Raw genomic sequence first — 20,015 nt, 5'->3', positions numbered from 1 at the left:
TGATAGACCTTCATTAGTGATTGATAATTCAGTGATTATATCACATCCCTTTTACCCAGAAGGGCATTCCGAGATAGCATTCCAAGTACCTTCGGAGGCCGACTTTGGTTGCCATCTCTTGCCTCGAATTTTCTTCTGACATTGACACATTAGTCCTGTCTGTCACCAGCCTGGCTTTCTGGGATATAAATGATCCTGTCCTTAGATATACATGTATAACAAAAGCAGCATTTCCTGGCAAATCTAACACCACCCCTGTTTCACGCTGTAAGTGATTGAGATGCTTTGGGGTAGATGTCTGCATAAATTAAAACACTGCACTCTGAAACCCTACCAGTCAGTCAGATTGATGGTGCCACAAGAACAAGTTGACTTAGGGTAGGATAATAAAATGAGGGATGAAAACGATTTGTAAATTGGCTGGAAAAAAGTTGCAGAGTGTTGCGAATTCTGTGCTTAAAGAAGCATCAAAATGTGCAAAGAAGTGATGATGTATGTCTTCATGTATAACCCAGATGACGATGGTGTGGGTTTTATTAAACCTGTATTACATGACGGAGAGACAGATTACCTTCCCCTTCTGTCTGTGGGTCACAGCTAAGGACTCTTGGTAAATGTGTATGACTTACACAAGAAATAGTACTTGGAGACAACTACAATCTCTTTTGAGAAGAAACTTTTTGCAATGTTCAGTTTAGGAATGAACTTTAAAAGGGGGCATGGATTTAGGAAGTACTGAGAGCTTTTTAATTACTGACAAGCTGCCCAGTATCATGGTTGTCCTCTGAGCAAGGCTTACTGTCACTCCTTCCAGGGCATTTTCATCCTTCTCACAGTGACGGACAGAAAAAGCTCGCTGGGTGAAGGTGTATCAGATGAACCCTGACAACGTCAAAGTGGAAATGCCTGAATAGCTGGAGAATGGTACTTCTCAAAGGAGATTTTGCCTAAGAGTCATTTCACAGTCTTGGCAAATGCAGGTCTCTGGGAACCAGCCTGGGGAACTTAGTAGGAACTCCCTAGTTACCAACCACCCGGGTCACTCCGCCACACTTGGAGAAATCATTTCAGAGAGTTAGAGACATGCTGCTCCTGTTACCTCCTGGGATCAGGAGGAGCTCAGGTGATTAGTCAGGGTAGAGACAGAGACATCCCCAGAGGATCAAGTACCTTTGATTTCCTGATGTTGACCCCACTAATTAGAAGCTAATTAGTACCTTCCAAACACAGACATTAAGTATCTACTTACAGCGATAAATCTTAGATGTATAGGTCTTGATTAAACCTAAACCTCTTTTCTTAAAAGATAAGCATTAGATTTTCCTATGATAAAGTAGTCTTGATTATTTGTCTTAAATGAAATCTATTGGGTATAGTGCTGGTACATAGGAAAATGTAACAAGAGTACAGATTACAAAGGTCATGAAGGAGATTTTAATATAATGAGGGTACTGTGCAATGAGTTCAGGATGGAGACACAAAAGGTAGCAAACCCTTGAAAATGGTCCATAGTTACCCCTGGAAAGAGCCATCTGAGGATGACCTGAGGACTCAGGGAGCTGGGATGCACATGACCCTTGGTTGTGCATTTAGTGAATGTTCTCCAATGCAGACGGTCTGAATTCAAGGCCAGGCACCATAATAGGGCCAGTTCATGCACGGCCACTAACAGACAATGGACTTCACAAATTACCAGGTCACTGAGGTATAAGAGACACAGCAAAATGCCATACTGGTCATATTACAAAGCAAAGTGTGAATGCCAAAAAAGCCTACATAAAATGACTTGAATATTCACAAGATAAATCTCCCTAGTTCTCTTTCTCTCTCTCTGTTTCTGCCAGTGACACTTAAAATTTCATGGCATGAACTTGCTTGTTACGTACGTTGATTGTTGTTCTGGGGAGTAGAGGAGGGACAAATGCATTGATATAGCATGCTGGGCCATTCAGGGGCTAAGTAAATAAACTCACCTAAGTTATAAATGTCTGGAAGGTTATTCATTATCATAAAAAATTGAGAACTATATTTTTAGTCTTTCATCGGAGCCATTTAATTCTCTGTCCCTGGACAAAATCCTAAAGCATAGTTAGTGAAAAGTAAACTATCCCACAGGTTAGTGGCTGGAATGAGAAATACATTGTGCTCAAGGACCCTGTGAGTCAGGAATCTAAGCAGGAGACAGGGAACAGCTGGTCCCAGTTCCATGTCATCTGGTCCTTATCTGGAAAGATGTGAAGGCTGGGGGCTGGCATGATCTGGAGGCATCTTCCCGGTGGGTCTGACCGGGGCCGGGAACACCTGCAGTGGCCCTTCCGTGTCTCCTGGGCTTCCTCACCGCATGGTGGCTGAGTTCCCAGAAGGAACCTCTCAAGGGAACAAGGCGGACATGTGTGGTATGTTCATGACCGTAGCCTTGCAAGCCTTGTTGCATCGCTGCCCTGTACCTGCTGGTCAAGTCCATCACAGAGGTTCCTGCCTGAGTTCAAGGAGAGAGGATGTATGCCCCACCATTCAGGTGGTGTGTCAACATGACCTCCTGAGATGAGTATTTGACATGAGAAACACTGTAGCAGCCATCTTTGGCAAAATCTCTTCAGGTGTGATACAGTCCTTCCGATGAATATTCAGGGTTCAATAGAAATACATAAAAGTGCATACTAATGCTTATCAGCCACAGGGCAAAATGAAACGTACTTCTTTTATTTTATGTACACTCATGTTGCAAACAGTTCAGTTCAGTCGCTCAGTCGTGTCCGACTCTTTGCAACCCCATGAACCGCAGCACGCCAGGCCTCCCTGTCCATCACCAACTCTCAGAGTTTACTCAAACTCATGTCCATTGAGTCAGTGATGCCATCCAACCATCTCATCCTCGTCGTCCCCTTCTCCTCCTGCCTTCAATCTTTCCCATCATCAGGGTCTTTTCCAATGAGTCAGCTGTTTGCATTAGGTGGCCAAAGGATTGGAGTTTCAGCTTCAACATCAGTCCTTCCAATGAACACCCAGGACTGATCTCCTTTAGGATGGACTGGTTGGATCTCCTTGCAGTCCAAGGGACTCTCAAGAGTCTTCTCCAACACCACAGTGCAAAAGCATCAATTCTTCGGTGCTCAGCTTTCTTTATAGTCCAACTCTCACATCCATACATGACCACTGGAAAAACCATAGCCTTGACTAGATGGACTGTCACAAACAGAAAGGCAGCCAGTCACTCAACCTTTCCTTTAAGCCAAAGGCACGCACTTTTTCAGGTGCTGTTTGTCACGTCAGGACAATAATGAGTCAAGTGCCATTGATGGAGGCAGCCTGGGTGGCCCTGTACTCAGGGCTGCTCAGCACCCGGGTCAAGAACAGGGACAGCAGAGCACATTGTGAGTGTCCTCTCCTAGGGGACCAGGAATAAAGTCGGGGTCAGTCTATGCAAACATGAGGCAGAGGGGTTCCAAAACTTACCCTCTAATTTTGAGAAGAATTATCTTAGTATTTTCCTACCGTTTTCCCAGGTTGGAACTGGTTTTGGGGAATTGGACCAACCGCGTCATGCTTTGTGCTATTACCTTATAGTAATTAAAACTCATAGGTAGGAATTAAGTTACTTACAAACTCGCAGCTACTACATTTTTAAGAATCCCTGGAGAAAGTCATACACATGGTTAAGGTTGCGCAGAAAGAGGAAAATTTAATTTCTAAACTGGTTGCTTCTTTCCTGGGAGGCAAGGCTCTTGATAGTTATGAACATTTTCGAGTTCTCAGGTGGGTCTGTGGCTGTACTTTTGGCTCTAGGACATGCTGACAGACTACCAAATGTGTTCTAGACTGAGCTCAAATGCTGGAGTTTAGTACAAAGAGCCTTTGATCTGCTGCAGACACCTGAACCTACGCTTGAAATGCAAATAATAGTTTCATGCGGTGAATTTCAAAAGCGAACAGAAGCCATCTCAATCCAGAGAATGAACTATACATAGAGTTAAAACAGAAGACTGAGGGAGGGGTGGTTTATCATGGCTACCCTTCAGAGCGGGTGCAGCCCTGCTTCTTTAAGTGGCGATACACGTTGGTAATGACGACCCACAGCCCTGACCCTGTGGACAGTGGCAGGAATGTCTACAGGCCATTCTTTGCCCCAGAAACCTGAGCTTAAGTAAGTGTGTGTGCTCTCCCCCAGTGCTTCATTAACCGCTGATGGACACAGACCCTTGCCCCGTGCATCGATCATTTGTATACTGAGATAATGGGCAGAAGTGATGCATATTCATCAGTTCCTTCCTGACGGATCAAAGCCGTGCCCACATCCTGCTGAGCTGCTTGACTTTGGGGCCTTAGTTACAGTTTCACAATCTGAAAATGCATTTTGGTCCCACCAGTGGTCTATGTCAGTTTAAAAATAATAATAAGGCAAAACCACAATTACCTTTGACTGCTCTCCTTGAAGCAGGACCACGTGGGGATCTCAGGGTATGATCTCGCCTTGTCTCCACCTGATAACCCCTCGCATGGTGGAGGACCAGAATGCTTCAGAATTCAGCATTTCTACCCATCCTGAACTCCTGAGCATCATATGGGTAATAGAAGTCAAAGTAAACAAAAAATAGGAAAAAAAAAAAACAAAACAGAATGCTTATTGAATTGATTTAATGCCAGCAAATCACATAACATATTCGTTTCCTAGAAGCATGAAAATATCAGGATCTTTATTGCTCAATTTAATTATGCTCTTTGCATGCTAACTCTTACTTCTTAAAAAAAGAAATGATCCAGAAGGATTAAAATTAAAATATATATCTTTCTTCTAATGCTAAAATCATTTCTGTGACACGATGTTCTTAACACTGAGGAAAATAAAGAAAACAGAATTCTGCTCCAAGACAGAAAGTTCTAGAACATTAGCAAACGTCTTCATTTAGACGGCTAATATGTTCTTCTCAACGATATTTTGAGGATGCTTGTATCAGCAAGCCCCAAATTGGAAAACCCTTCCTATTTATATTGACTGGAAATGTTGACAAGGAATATATTCTCTATCTGGGCTTATCCCTGCTGTAGTCTTAAACACAGGCAGTTTGTGCTGGCACAAGGATTTAATTGACTGAACCGTCATGTTGGCGCGTCTTGTCATCTCTGCTCACTTTGCGCTGTTCTTAAATATTCATTGATTTCACACACGCGGCAACAAATGGCTGATCAAAGACCTCAGCCGTGACTGACAGCCACTGCTGCCCGGCTGGGAGCAGAAAACCATGTCTGCTCGTGAGGTGCTGTTATCTGACTTTGCTCCACTGGTAGACGCGTGCCCTGTCTCCTCCCCCTTCTCTTCTTTTTGTGCATTCTGCCTAATGTGTAGACTCTACAGTTGGAAACAATATGTAAAAGACTCAGACTGGAAATTCTTACAGAGAAGGACATTGCATCCTCGGGAGATTAAGTGAGTCACCCCATGTTACGCAGCTCCCTGGCGGCAGGTCTGGGACACCCGACTCCATCATGACCAATACCGAACTTCTGCTACACTCCCTTAAGCAATTCATACAGTCATGGAGAAGCATACCAATGTCTCGTACCTATCTTGATTGTCACCGGTCTTATCATGCTTCAGAGCAAATATGATTAGCTATTTTATCAGAGGGAAATTTGAAATTGATAAATGTCCTTATTTTCTTAAGGAGCAAAACAAATTTCATATAGATTTCAGAAGGGTGCTTGGGATTTCAGAGCAGCAATGGAATCATCAATATACACTTTAAGGGATCAGGCCGTTAGGAGTCTGAAGGTCTCAGAGTCAAGATCCTAGTCAAGTCTGAGGCTGTGGCATCCAGCACCCAAGATCTGACTGTGGTCAGTCTCTCCATGGGCTGTAGTCTGCAAAGACTCCTCTACCGTGGGATTTCCCAGGCAGGAATACTGGAGTGGGTTGCCATTTCCTTCTCCAGGAGTTCTTCCTGACCCAGAGTTAAAACCTGCATCTCCTGCATTGGCAGGGGAATTCTTTATCCCTGAGCCACCTGGGAAACCCAAGTTCTGCTTGTGCTGTCCCGGTGAGGGCCATTTGTCAGTTCATCAGTGGCTTAGGAGGCTTTGTAAAGGACCACCCATGTGTATATACAATGATCATCCAAATGACCATTCTACATCCTTACTACCAACAGCAACCTAGCTGAGACATTACCCTTTTACAACTTATTTTCCTTCTGAAGGCTGTTCTTCATAGATATATTGGCATGATTTTATCTGTATATAATAACTTTGAATAGGGGCACATTGTTATTCTTATGACCTCAAACACCATGCCCATGTAATACAAAGTGATAGACTTTATTGTGATGTCATTAATGAATTCAGGGAAGTTTTAATTAGGCAGCAATGTCATATGCATGTACAGCTAAGAATTAACAACCCTTATAGCATGAAAACTATTTAAATAGTATTATGAGAATAAGCTAGGGGCTTCCCTGGTGGCTCAGAGGTTAAAGCATCTGCCTGCAATGCAGGAGACCCAGGTTCGATCCCTGGGTTGGGAAGATCCCCTGAAGAAGGAAATGGCAACCCACTCCAGTATTCTCTTGCCTGGAGAATCCCATGGACGGAGGAGCCTGATAGGCTACATGCAGTCCACAGGGTTGCAAAGAGTCGGACACGACTGAGTGACTTCACTTCATATGAAAATAAGCTAAAAAATTAATCAAGCCATTTTATAGGATTGTGCATGACACCTATCCTTCACCTATCCTTCTGCTCCCAGTCAGGCTTCTCTCAAAGAAGCAGAATTCAACTAAAATTAGCTTTAAAAAAAAGAGAGAAAGAAAATTATCCATGCTCCTGGGTGGGTTAGGAAAGGGTTAGGCTATTGATTCAACTGGATTCAGGTCCTAAAATGATGTCTTCTTGAAGCTACAGATCTTTCCAACACTCAGCTCTGCCCCTGTTCTCAAATAGGCTCTTTCCTCATGGTGACAAAGACGACCACAGGGAACTCTTGGTTTATATCCCACCGGCTTAGCCAAAATCACATGCACAGAGCAACAGCAACCACAAAGAGAGAGAGAGATGTGATTGACAGTGCCCACACTTGGCCTCAGGAGATGGGGCAACCCCACCTGAATCAAACTAAGGACAGGGAGAGTTCTCACTGCCCAAAGAGATGCTGGGTCAGCAAAATTCTCGTCTACTACCTTCTTCCTATAGGCTAGTCAGAATCCATCATCACTTTCTTCCTATTAATAATCTTTCAGAAAATACCGTTGCCTAATGTGCAACTATCTTACCTGCAGGAGTAAAAGGCTTTTAAAATGAGAACATTTCTTAGTCTGACCTAAAAATAGTTCTTCATGCACTGTCAATCTATGTTCCAATGTCCTAATCTTACCCCCTGTTAAATATATTGCCTCTCTGACTTTATCTCCAATAACCTAAATTTGGGACAGAGAATCGGCCTCTCCAAATGTATAAAACTCCTGATAAGCTGACTCCCAGGCGTATCTCATGGCTCACGACAAGGAGTTAGAACCCCTCTAAGAAATGCTATATTTTTTTTCTCCTTTAGTGCTTTTAAGTAAGGCATCTTGGAAGAAAGATGGTCTTTCTCCCACAAGACCTTACCAATCGTCATGGGAATTAGCCACAGATGTCAATAGCTCTCTTATCAGTTCCTTTAGCATTAATGAAATGATCCCGTGAGAGATCTTAGGCTAAAAATAATTACACATCTACTGAGCCAGAAAGTAGTAGATATTCAATTAATGCTAATTAAATAAATGATTTTGGAGAAAGTATGTAATGCATTGCAGATAGCTTTGTAGATATTACTGTAATTATTAGTGCCAAAAATTGAAGTTTATTTTTTTCTTCTAGATGTTTGCTTTTCATAAATAGCAGAGTACAAAGGGGGTCAGGAGAGGTATCAATCTAATGAGAGTAAAGGTATATAAACTCAAGATTCAGATGATTTTTGAGATGAGACTGGTGTCCCTCTCTGTCTGAATTCATCATATAGATTTGAGAAGTGAATCTTTTCAAGAGATGCTTGTATAGCACCGGTAAAACACTCATTTAAAGTAGGATGCAAGGTGTATTTTTAATATCGATTCACTGGCCTATATTTAAGATACATTTAACTTTGGGGGGTAAAGATGTCCACTTAGTCCACTTAGAATATTTTGTTTCTCCAAAAGGAAGCTATTGAATTTGAGTCGCCTATGTTTAATAGCATAAAAAATATTTGTCCCAGCAGTGTATACAAAAGAGATTCACCAAGCTAGTCAACATCGCCTAGTTCCTCTGAAACACATCCCAGGAGATGCCCAGGGCCCACTGAAGCGTGGAGACTAGTGACCGTCAACCGCAGTCAGTTATGTTTGTTCCAGACTTCTTTTTGCTAGTTGTGCTTAAGCCTAGATTTCTTAGTTTAATTAAAATCAAATAAACTGATGAATGCCAAAAGAGTTGTTTTTATGAAAAGCTAAGTTGAGGCATTTGGAAATATTTAATAAAGCATATTTGTTAGAAAGCTATTATTGCATTATCTGTAGGCAGAATGACTGTAAAAAATTATAAGAAAAAAGAACTAAAAATTTAAAGCAATTCTGCCTTTAGTTGCTTTGCTAATCTCATTACATCCTTGTTTTACTTTCAAGAAGTTGAACCTGGAATGATGAGCTGACATTCCAGTATGTGGACCCCTACTTTAAAAAATTTATAGAAGCTTTGATCCTTTATGAAAAGACTATGATATAAATGTGTACTTATGTGTTTGTAAAATAATAAAATTGTGAACCAAGTTTCTGATTAACCTACCAAATTTTAATCATAGTAGGGACCTCCTCCTGCTCTCTGTTCTCACCAGAACATCTATTTTGACTTTTTCTCCCCAAATCTTCTTCCTGCTGCCCCAAATGCTTCCACTGCTTTTTGAAGTTCAGCTTCTTTCACCTGACTCCTAATGTTTTGTTCTTTTCTAAAAAGTGAGTGACTAGAAACTTAACTAAGAATCCTTTGATCTTTCTCTTTTATTTCCTGAGTGAAAGATGGTTATTGAGTTCTTGTCCACATCAGAAACCCTCTATTATATTCCATAAACATCACAATAATTCTAGAAAGAGATCAAATTTTTATTAAAATAAACAAGCACTGCAATCATTTTTCTGTCACTTGCCAAAGAAATGTAATAAGCAAGATGTCCAAATATCTGTATCTAATTTACATTTGTATTGCTTCAAGTTTAAGGTACACTTTATCATGAGAACTCTAAATCTATTTTTGTAATTTGATGATTTTACATTCCATATTGATTACATTTATGGACAAAACTAATTTCTTGACAGATGAAAATACTAAAACAAAAGGAACAGACAGCTAAATAACTTCAAGGTAGATTTTCAAATCAACTCGCAAAGTTTTTCTTATAAGTGAGATAGATCCTTCAATTTCTATTGCACTGCATGAGATAATCAAATCCAGAGTATTGGGGGGGATCGTTATTTTATGCCAGCCAGAAGTCTATACACTAAACTTTTTCTTAGATGATTAGTTCTGCAAACTCAAGAAAAAAAGTGTGTAAACTCTCTATCCAGGCTGAAACTTCATCACTGTTGGGAAAACGTTTGGTAGGAAGTGTGGTTCATTGGCCAGGGTGGAGTTTGAGAAGGGATGGTGGAACTCGGGCTGTCGGGGCGGCGTGTGGTACAGGAGTCTTAGGGCAGCATGTGACTCTCTGCCCTTGTTAGACTCCTTGTCTTAGGCCGTGAACGTATTCTGAACATAGTGCGAAATATTGGGTAGAAGGTTTGAATGGTTCCTTGGAAGGGATGTAACTCCACCAAGGACCCACTGGCCAATCTGCTCAGTGAGCAAAGGTTTTTGGAAGATCAGAGATATCCCCTTCCTGTAAGTTAATTTATTCCATATGACACTATTTAAACTGTATTTTCTTTTTTTTTTTTTTGTATTTTCATCCCTTAAAAAAATAATTGTTTTTTTCTTTCCCAGTCAACCCTGCTTATCAAAGAAAACATTATAAAACAAGCAAAGATTTGACAGTAAGAAGAGATTTACTGTTCTCGGCAATTCTCTGAGCTATTACTGAGGGTAATTTGCGATGCTGATTTCTGAAAAGCAATAATGGAAAAGGTGGCGTAGATGCACAGTGAGGGGCTGGCTGGTACTGCAGCCGACTCAGTCTCCTGTGGGCTGACGCTGCAGGCTTCCCCTGCACGCCCGGAGAAAGGATGCCCCTGCCCCGCAGACACACAGACAACAACACACACACACACACCCCAGACACACACAACAGACACACACACACACCCCAGACACACAACACACACAGACACACACAACACACACACAGACACACACACACACAACACACAACACACACACCCCAGACACATAACAGACACACACATACACACCCGACACACACAGACACACACACACACAGAAACACACACACAACACACAACACACACACCCCAGACACACACATGCACACACCCCAGACACACACAACAGACACACACACACAGACACACACACACACACAACACACACACACAGAAACACACACAACAACACACAACACACACACCCCAGACACATAACAGACACACACATACACACCCGACACACACAACACACACACAGACACACACACACACACACAGAAACACACACAACACACACACACACCCCAGATACACAACACACACACACAGGCACACACACAGAAACACACACAACAGACACACACACACACCCCAGACACACAACACACAGACACACAGAAACACACACAACAGACACACACACACCCCAGACACACACACACACAGAAACACACATACCCCAGATGCACACAACAGACACACACAACACACACATACATAGAAACACACACAACACACACACACACACCCCAGACACACCCCCCAGACACACACACACACCCCAAACACACACAGCACACACACAACACACACACACAGAAACACACACACCCCAGAAACACAAGCACACCCCAGACACACATATACACCCCAGACACACACACACACACAGAAACACACACAGCACACACCCCAGACACACACAACACACACACAACAACACACACACAGAAACACAGACACCCCAGAAACACAAGCACACCCCAGACACACATATACACCCCCAGACACACAAACACACACAACACATAGGCACACACCCCAAACACACACAAAACACACAGACACACACACACACCTCATTGTCATTTCATTTAGGAAACTAGGTGGGTTTTTTTTCATCTTCAAGAATTACTTTTCAAGATGTCAGCACTTGATCCTGTTATTTCCTAAGGTCATTTGATGAAAGAACAGACTAGAAGGAGCTCTAAATTCATAGACTATGGCTGCACAGCCCAATCCTAGACCTTCCAGGCATATGGCTTTGACAAGTCACTCTCTGAGCTTCTGTCTCATTTGTAAAATGGTGATAAATAGAGCCCGTCTAAATGGATATTGTTGTTTAAAAAAAAAAACTCAGAGGTGAACGTGAAGGAAGTCCAAGTTCTTATGCAACAGAAAGTCCCAGCTGTGGTGGGCATTGTCTACCTTCTGACTGACAGAAAATACCTTGGCCCCATAGGAGAATGGAAAAACATAAATAGACATGAGAGAAAAAGGTTTAAGAGTGTAGGTAAAACCAAGTCTACTGCTTTCACTGTTGGTGGGCTAGAAGCTGCCCAAGCCACACCTGATGCCATTCATCGCGGACTGGCCGACCTCCCCTCCATCTGCTGCAGGTCAACAGGGATCTCCTGGAAAATAAGGTACTTTGGAAAGTAGTATGCTCCACAGACTTGGGGCCGATTCTCAGAACTTGAGGCTTCACACATCCTTGCATTTTGCTTGACATTTTTTTTTTTTTAATTTAAAGAAAGAGAAAGGAGATCTATTTTAGTTTTCAGCTCCAGATAAGCTGTGGTTCCCCCAGTGACTCAGCGGTGTAGAGCTCACCTGCAACACAGGAGACGCGGGTTCAATCCCTGGGTCAGGAAGATCCCCGGAGAAGGGAATGGCTACCCACTCTAGGAATCTTGCCTCGGAGATCCCATGGACAGAGGAGGCTGGAGGGCTACAGTTCATGGTGTCATGAAAGAGTCAGACACGACTTAGTGACTAAACCACAACAATAAGTCATAATTCCTTTAAGCATTTTCTTTAGAACTGATGGCAGTGCTGGTCATGGAGAGGGGACAGTGCAGTGTTGCCCACTAACAGCACACGAAAGACAGTTTGGGACACAGCTGGGAACGAGGCACTTACCTGCTTATACGCGACTAGACGTTTTATTTTTTCTGAGTTAAAAGTTGGGGACCTGTAGACATAATAGTATGTAGGTATTTTCGTTACTTTTTCTTCTCTTCCTTTTTTACCATGAATATTTAAAAAAAAAAATCATTGTTCTTGCATGATTTTGTCCTTGACAGTTTAATCAGAGAAAATCTATTGCAGCCATTTGACATTTATTTATGGTAATGAAATCGACCCAGATGACGTCACCTCCTCCATCGCTAGGCCTTAATGGGGACTCCTGTCACCTGGTGCATTTAGATGGCAGCACAAGGGCTTGGGCTCAGAGCGACAAAGGGAACCCCAGGAGCATCTCATACATGAATGAGTAACTCTGAAAAACTGAAAACTGCCAGCTTCCAATTTCAGCCTGATTGAGTGGTTTATAAAAGCATCTCACCCCTTCCAGCAACAGAGGTTTACGTAAAGCTTCACTGCAAGCCATTTTTGAGGCCGCGCTCCATCAGCTTGCAGAGATGCTTCAGGCTGCGGCCGTGGTGAATAAATTCGGAGGAGGCGTTTTATGTGATGGCACGGCCCCTTCAACAGCTCGCACTATTTCCCTGCACATCTTCACGTAAAATTAGCGTCTCCAGGTAAAGCGCTCAGGCAGCTGGTCCCAAACATAGATCCTGTTCTTGACGTTGGCGCCTTTGTTGCTGTCACTGTGCCCTTCGAATGGAGCTTTAAAACACCTCACGTGGACTCAGAGCTTTCCTCCCGTGTTCTAACACACCTCCTTCTTAGTTTAGACTTGGCTCTCCTGCCCTTTAGCGATGCCGTTATTCACGGAGCCATCCAAGTCGAGGAAAGCGGCTTCTCCGAGGCAGACGTTTAAGTTAGGAGGAACCTTGCGTCGAAGGGGTATCTCTGTCTGCCCGTGAGGGACACACTCCACCCTTTTCAGCCCCGTCTGCTCCCCGCAGAAATAGCATTTGCCAACAGCGGCAGCCTGAGCACCAAGGCCATTCTGTTCGAAGAGGTCCGGCCCAGTCCAGTCCATCTCCGGGGGGATGGCCACCCGGCCGGAGGCCAGAGCTGGTGAAGGGCACCCCCCTCAGTCCCACTCCCCACCTCCAGCTCCTGCTCCCCAGCTTCCTGGCCTGCAAATCCAGGCTGGGTGGCAGAGATGCCCTTGGTGCATAAACACTGTGGTTCGCGTGGACAAAGGGGGTGGGGGGAGGCCTGCGTGGGGCTCTCGTGTGTCCTCACAGCTGGGTCACAGCAGTATGCTGGGGCTCCCGGCCCACAGGGCCTGGGCTCCATGCCGGCCGGCACTCGGCATGCTCCAGTCTTCTCCTACCAGGCCCTGTGCCCTGAAGCCCGGGTAACAGCACCTGCCCAGAGCGCTTGGTGGATTAGAGATGGACACGCGAGCTTCCAAGAGAGCTCAGGGAGGAGGAGGAATTACCGGGTGATGGATGGTGTGGGAGGGGGGTGCCAGCCCCAAGGACCAAGCCTTGAGGGGCTTCTGAGGATGAAGAGGCATCTCCATTCACACTTAGCTCTTTGTGAGCACAGACAAGCACGTTCGTCCCAGAGGTTTTCTCCTGTGTACATTTGACGAAGTCTCAAAAAAGGCATCAACATATTAATTTTGTTTTTAAATAGAGGGCTTTCTGGACTGTCCATGGCAATATGTTACTTAGTTTTGAGTAATCTTTATCATTAATCATCCAGCAATTCAGCCTCCACTTACCTTTCCCTTCCTCTGTTTGACACTTGGGTACTTCCCTGGTGGATCAGACGATAAAGAATCCGCCTGCAATGCAGGAGACCCAGATTCGATCCCTGGGTCGGGAAGACCCCCTGGAGGAGGAATTGGCAACCAGCTCTGGTACTCTTGCCTGGAGAATCCCATGGACAGAGGAGCCTGGAGGGCTACAGTCCATGGGGTTACAAAGAGTCAGCAACTAACGCTTTCACTTCATTTTCCACTAACCCATTTCCACTGTTGTTCCATCTATGCAGCTATCAACCTTCCTTCCATTGGGCCCTCCTCCATGAAGAAGAAAAGCAAGGAAATAAAGCAAACAGCTTTGCATAGAGCCTGTCATTCTTTAAAATCAAAAGCATTCCTTTACACTCAAAAGAGTTTACATGGCAAGTTATTGACAAATGCTTCCATGCCTCTGTCTTCATAATAGACATAGCCTCCCGGGTGAGCTGGGGCCCAGGAAGACACCTGATGACAGAGAGGATTTGGGTTTATTAGAATTTGTTGTAATCAGACTAGCAAAGCATTTTCACTGCCGGCCATCTGTCATCACATGTAAATAGCCTCATTTGATAAGACCAGATGTTCTAACAGTATTCATTTAAACAAGAGACTACCTGTTCTTTGATTATTGTCAGTTATGGAAAGATGTGATTCTACTATATTCCAAAATAATTTCTCTTTAGTTTTTACGTTTCCTGGTTGATGAGTCTGTGGGCATCTTATTTACCCCAGCATGAGGGGGAAAATCTCTGCATCAGGAGTCAGAAACCTGCTTTCTCTTTTCTGTCCCACCATTAGGAATTTGGATTTTGTAAACTGTCGACTACCATCAGCTTTAGTGTCCCCTACTGAAAATGGGATGATTTTCAAGGTCTCCTTCAGCTGCTGTGTAATTCTTCCTTCTTGGGCATGGCTTTGAGGAGGGAGCACTGGCCAGCCCATCTGCGTCATTCTGTAGCTGTCCCTGGCCTCAGCGTCATCACTGCTGCATTGGGGATGATCCCAGACATCACACGCAGCATAGCTCTCAGGACAGTGCAGCCACTTAGCGCATCCTTAACTCTTCCTTTCTCTTCATCATGAGAAAGTATTATAAAGGGGAAGTACTTGCATTGGTTCATCAGTTTCCCTTTTCTGAGTTCTCATTCCCTGGCCAAGGCCTAGGAATATGCAGGATCACCTATGATGAAAAAATCTAAATTTATTAGACCCAAGATGGATATCCTCCAGATAAATCACAAAGCTCTCCTCAAACCCTAAAGGCAGTGAGTGAACCCCCCAGACTCCCCCATCTTCATTTCCGAATGGCCCCCAGGTCTGCTTGAATCCTCTGTCACTCTTGAGATGAGTTGAATAGACCCAAGGTCAGGAGTGTGTGTAACCGGTGAGGCTGTGGGCACAAACCCCCAGATTTCCAGCCTCCTCCCCAGGCTCACGAGCTGGGTGACCTGCTTGACTTTGCGGGAAAGGCACTTCCCTCTGCCTCTGTGATACCAGGCGGTGGGGGCAGGGTGGTGTGTATTTGCGTCCCTCCCACAGGTCGTTGGAAGGATTAAATGAGCTATTCTGGGCCCAGCACACAGCACAGCACACCGATGAGAAGTGGGCTGATGTCACATCCCCCTGAGGTCGCCCAGCCTGAGGACCGCCTCCACTGCCACGCTCCAGGTCTCCAAAGAGACAGCCGTATTTATATGTATATTTTTGCTTTTTTTTTTAACTTTTTATTTTGTATTGGGGTATAGCCAATTGACAATGTTGGTAGTGTTTCAGGTGAACAGTGAAGGGACTCAGCCATATATACACACGTGTCTGCTCTCCCCCAGATCCCCTCCCCTCCGGGCCGCCACAGAATATTGAGCAGAGTTCCCTGTGCTGCACTGCAGGTCCTGTGGGTTATCCACTTTAAATATAGCAGCGCGTCCATGTCCATTCCAGACTCCCCAACTGTCCCTTCCCGCCGGCGACCATACGCTCGTCCGCTCAGGCTGTGAGCCTCTTTCTGTTTTGTAAGTAAGTCCATTCGTGTCATGTCTTTTTAGATTGCACCTGTAAGGGCCGTCATACTGTGTTTCTCCTCCTGCGTCTGAAGAGCCAGGCTTCCCGCTCCTTGGGAGCTTGCGGGCGTCCCTCTTTGTCCAGTCGGTCCGCACCTGAGGCCGGCAGCCTGCCCGCAGGCATTGCTGCATCACACGCCTGTTTCCGCTGCCCCTGAGAGACGGTACCTCTGCGCATCGTAACAGCGACCCAGGGACCCACTTCAGGTGGGGGCCACCTCTGGCTTTGCTGATGTTCTCCAGGTGGCTCAGCCTCTCCCCCAGCACACGCACAGTATGCACCATTTTCAGCCCCCAGCTTCTTCCTGCGGTCTGACAAGAGAGATTTTGGACAGAGGGACCTCCCGTCCCCGGCGTGGTGAGCAGCTGCCCTCTTTGTCCCCTGCTGGAAAAATCAACTGAAATGAGTTCTGTCGGCGGGACTGGCAGGCAGAGACATGACAGTGGGTACTCTGGTTGAATTATGACCATTTCAGGGAACCGATTCATCTCCGAAGTGGTGGGAAAGCACTCTTCTTTGTGCAGAAGATTCATTTGGAAGCGAAGAGAAGGATGCTCCTGGCTTTGCAATATCTCAGACCATTTAACTGCACCACGCTGTTTGATTCCACCTGGCATACTTATTCTCTGCAGTTTCCTCAGCTCCACAGTAGGACGTGGCTTTTACAAAATCCCTGTGATATTCTTTTCAACTCTCTCCAGTGTCTGTGTAGGTGTCAATAGTGTTAATTTGTTTGATGAACTTCCACAGACCCCAACTCTATTATGCTGTGAGCCAAATATCTATCTGACTTTAAATAGATATCTTAAGGAGTCAATGCCACTAATGGGAATATAGCATGAATCGAAGTGGGCTCCTGGAACACTGTAGTTTTAAGTATAGCATCCTCAGTTAGAAGAAAGATAAAAATACACTATGATAAACTAGAATTGTGAGGATAGATTTGCAGGCTGTTCAACAGAGGAAACTTGTTTGGCAATCGGAAAACAAAGAAAACCAACTAAATTAACTCCTCTGGGTATGTGTGTGTATGTGATGTATGTGTGTGTGTGTGTGTGTGTGTGTGTGTGCATGAGAGAAAGAGATTTTGTTCCAAAATGCTTCTCAGACCTGGAATAAATATTCCAGTTTTAATTTTTATTATACCAGATAAATGCATTATTGTTTGGACAGCCAAGCCTGGGATAGAATTTTAATTGAAGAACCATAGATTTTATAGAGGGAGATACTTAATGATCTGCAAAGCTTTAAATGGCTTATTGAATATTTAAAAACAGACACATTTTCCAGAGACAGTTGGATTTATTTTGACTTTCATTATTTCAAGGTGACTGAAAACAGAAAAGTAAAACTTTTTTTTTCAATTTTTCAAAGTGAGATCTAATGAATCAAGATGCAGTTTCACCCAAATGCCGTAATGTTAAGCATGAGGATTAATGGATGATGCTTTGGCAGTTACTAATTATTTGTACCATTATTACTAAGCAAAGGCAGAGTTCCGTTGCCAGAAAAATTCATAGGTCCTGTGTCTTTATTTTCTTATTTCTCTCATGTTCACCTATCTTCATAATGGAAATCATCACTGGTCTTATTGATAAGCAAAGAAAGGAGTCTGGCAACATCCTCAGAGAAAACTTGGCCCTCCCAGGGAGACTTCAGAAGGGAAAGGCTGGAGCGCCCTGCAGGAGCCCTGGTCCTGGGTTGGGTCCTGTGTGGGGTCTGATAGGCAGGGATGTACTCAACCCTCAGAGGATCTCACTGACCACACAAGGAGCTAGGCACAGATCATGCCTTGCACATGATGCATGGCATCAACAACGTCCCCACGTGTTAGCAACATAAGGTTGCTAACATAAGGTAGCAACATAAGAGCTTTAGAAACATAAGGCTGCCCCAGCCGCACCCAGAGGTTCTCCGCTGGCCGCTGGAGAAGGCCTTGGTGTTTGTGTTGTTTGCTAGAGCTGCAGTACTGTGAGCCGTGCTCCATCGGGTCCGACTCTTTGCGACCCCGTGCCCTGTAGCCCTCCAGGCTCCTCTGTCCGTGGGATCTCCCAGGCAAGAATACTGGAGTGGGTTGTCGTTTTCTTCTCCAGGGGATCTTCCTGACCCAGGGATCCAACCCACGTCTCTTATGACTTCTGCATCGGCAAGCAGATTTCTACCACTGAACCACCTAGGAACTAGGGGCTTAAGCAAACAGTAGGCAGGTCTTTTCTCACAGTTCTGGAGCCTAGACCTCTAGGATCAAGGTGTTGGCAGGGTCACCGAGGCCACCTTTCTGAGGCCTCCCTCCTAGGCTCGTAGATGACAGTGTTCTTTCTTTATTTTCACTTTGTCTTCCGTCTATGTGTGTCTATGTCCTAATTGTTTCTTACAAGGACACCAGTCATACTGGATTAGGGACCAATCTAACGATCTCATTTTACTTAAGCATCCCTTAGTCATAATCTTGAGGTCCTGGGCTTTAGGTCTTCAACATCTGAATTTGGAGGAACGCAATCCAGCACTTAGTAGCATCCATGTTTGTTAAAAGTTCCCCAGGTGTCTTCAAAGTGCAGCCAATGCTGAGAACCCTGGCACACACATAGCCGTCCCGGGAGGCAGTGTTGCATGGTGGGTAAGGACGCGGCTCTGCGGGGAGCCTAGCTGGCCAGGTCCAAGTTCTGTCTCTGCTCCTTTCTTGCTGAGCAGCCTGGGCGAGAGGCCTCACCTCTTCATGCCTCCACTGCCTGGGGGATCAGATTATTGAGTACCCGCCACACACACTGGTTGTCATGAACCGAACTGGTGCGTGAAGGTGGCACCCTTCACTTTGCGGACTTCACTTTGCTGTTTGACCCCAGTCACCCCTGTCAGCTCCGTGTATAAAGTAGAGGCAATCAGACAAAATTTAGAGCATGCAGGCAAGAACCAAAAAATATGTGAATAAACAAGCAAAAAACAGATGCGTATGTTGTCTGTATTCCACCCTTCTTTCTTAGAAGATCCTCTTCGGCTTCATCATTCTCCCTGCAGAATCAACACTGGTGTCTGAACTGCAGGGGCCTGGAGGTCAAGGCTTGGGAGCCCACCCTGAAATGCGGGAAAGGGGAGAGGGCCAGGGCTGGGCCCGTGTTCCTGGATATTGGCGGGTCACGGACCACTCATCACTCAGGGTTCTCCGCTGGCACTTTAGGAGCACATCTAACTGGACCCTAACCATGGTGTGTGCTCTGTCCTACTCAGTAGACGAAGGAACTGAGACTCGGGGAAGTTACATCATCAGAGGACACACAGCCAGCGACAAAACACAGCCGGGATTCACATCCAGGTCCACGTGTGTCCAAAATCCATCTAGGCCTTGGGGAGAGAGACAGACACTTCATGGACCGAAGATGACTCTTACTGTTGTCCCAACAGTTAAATCTGTCGACTTAAGAAAGTAGTCACAGCCTAGACGTTGAGAGTTATATTTTATTGGTGGGAATTTTTAGGACTTCATGCCCAGGAGACAGCATCTCAAGTGACCCTGAGAGAACTGTTCTGAGGAGGTGGGAGGGTGGTGGGACTGGGGGGGAGGAGTTAGTTTATACAGAAGCTTGCCATGAGGGACAGGTAGTCTGAGCATCAAAAGATTATTGTTATTGAAGGGAAACCAGAAATCTCAAGTTAAGAAATTTAGCACTTTTCTATGTATGGGAAATTATATGACATGCCTTGAAATTAAAAGATGCTTGCTCCTTGGAAGAAAAGTTATGACCAATCTAGACAGCATATTAAAAAGCAGAGACATTACTTTGCCAACAAAGGTCTGTCCAGTCAAAGCTATGGTTTTTCCAGTAGTCATGTATGGATGTGAGAGTTGGACTATAAAGAAAGCTGAGTGCTGAAGAATTAATGCTTTTGAACTGTGGTGTTGGAGAAGACTC

General features: G+C 44.7%; 1 protein-coding gene and 1 non-coding gene across 2 annotated transcripts in view; both read left to right on the top strand.

Moving 5' to 3' along the window:
- The window catches only part of PRKN (parkin RBR E3 ubiquitin protein ligase), a 1,218,605-nt gene that overhangs the window by 912,138 nt on the left and 286,452 nt on the right, over positions 1 to 20,015 (top strand). The gene's annotated exons all lie outside the window — the stretch shown is intronic.
- On the top strand, positions 6,447 to 6,518 carry TRNAC-GCA (transfer RNA cysteine (anticodon GCA)). Its single transcript has one exon. It is a non-coding gene; the product is annotated as a tRNA-Cys (tRNA).

This window comes from Dama dama, chromosome 26 (assembly GCF_033118175.1).
Source record: "Dama dama isolate Ldn47 chromosome 26, ASM3311817v1, whole genome shotgun sequence".
NCBI classification, from domain to species: domain Eukaryota; kingdom Metazoa; phylum Chordata; class Mammalia; order Artiodactyla; family Cervidae; genus Dama; species Dama dama.
Note: the sequence above shows the minus strand (reverse complement) of the source record. Positions and strands in the feature narration are given on the sequence as shown.